At 47.4% G+C, this 1,189-nt stretch overlaps 1 pseudogene; it reads left to right on the top strand.

Annotated features, from left to right (window-relative positions):
* Window positions 1-298: 298 nt before the first annotated feature.
* On the top strand, window positions 299-416 carry LOC126472363 (5S ribosomal RNA; annotated as a pseudogene).
* Window positions 417-1,189: the final 773 nt, after the last annotated feature.

The raw sequence follows: 1,189 nt of genomic DNA on the forward strand, positions 1-1,189 counted from the left end.
GTGTAATTCTTCGGGGATGGTGCCTAGGGCTTCCATTTTCATAACCACTAATGTTTCAATGGCTTGTAGCTGGTTTCCATCTTCCTTACGTCGTGTATGTAAAAGCTATCTGTCGTGTGAAAGCATGAGACCCGTTCAAGAGGAAATGAGGGAACTGTATTGTAATCCTGGCAGATGTTCCTGTGCATTATCAAAGATGATAAAATGGAGAATCTTTGTAGGATTCAGTACGATTAAGTTACATTGCGTTCATCTGGTAATTTTGTTGTTAAATAGAAGCCTTTATCAACGTACTGTGGGCAACGGCCTTGCCGCAGTGGATACACCGGTTCCCGTGAGATCACTGAAATTAAGCGCTGTCGGCCATGGTCGGCACTTGGATGGGTGACCATCCAGGCCACCATGCGCTGTTGCCATTTATCGGGGTGCACTCGGCCTCGTGATGCCAATTGAGGAGCTACTCAACCGATTAGTAGCGGCTTCGGTCAAGGATACCATCATAACGGCAGGGAGAGCGGTGTGCTGACCCCACGCCCCTCCTATCCACATCCACCACTGAGGGTGACACGGCGGTCGGATGGTCCCGGTAGGGCACTCGTGGCCTGAAGACGGAGTACTTTTATCAAGGCACTCTTTTTTTACTGGAAGTCGATGGCTCGGTCTGTAATACAATGGGATAGTTCTGGGAATTATTCGTTAGACATTTATGCTCCTTACTGGTTAATCTGAGCTGTTAGGCTGAGTTATACTTTCATAGTTGGAATTTACACCGATTAACCAAAACATTATGACCACCTGTTAAATAGCGTGTTGATCCACTTTTGAAACACAGCGCAGCAGCGATTCTGCTTGGCATGGATTCTGAAAGCCCTTGCTATGTTTCCAGATGTATGGGGCACCAGATGTCTACTCACAGGTCTCTCAATTTCCGCAGATTACGGGACGGTGGTTTGTGGGCACACAGCTGGTGCCCGATATGTGTTCCAATGGGTACAGATAAAGGGCATTAGCTTGCTAAGACATCAATGTGAGTTGATTATCATGTTCCTCAAACCACTGCAGCACGATTGAGGCCTTGTGTAACGGAGAATTTCCTGCTGGAAGATGCCATCGGCGTAGGGGGAGACTTCAAGAATGAAGCGATGCAGGTGGTCCGCAATAATGTTCACGTAGTTCATTGCTGTCACTA

The sequence above is a fragment of the Schistocerca serialis genome, chromosome 3 (genome assembly GCF_023864345.2).
Source record: "Schistocerca serialis cubense isolate TAMUIC-IGC-003099 chromosome 3, iqSchSeri2.2, whole genome shotgun sequence".
Classification (NCBI taxonomy): Eukaryota; Metazoa; Arthropoda; class Insecta; order Orthoptera; family Acrididae; genus Schistocerca; species Schistocerca serialis.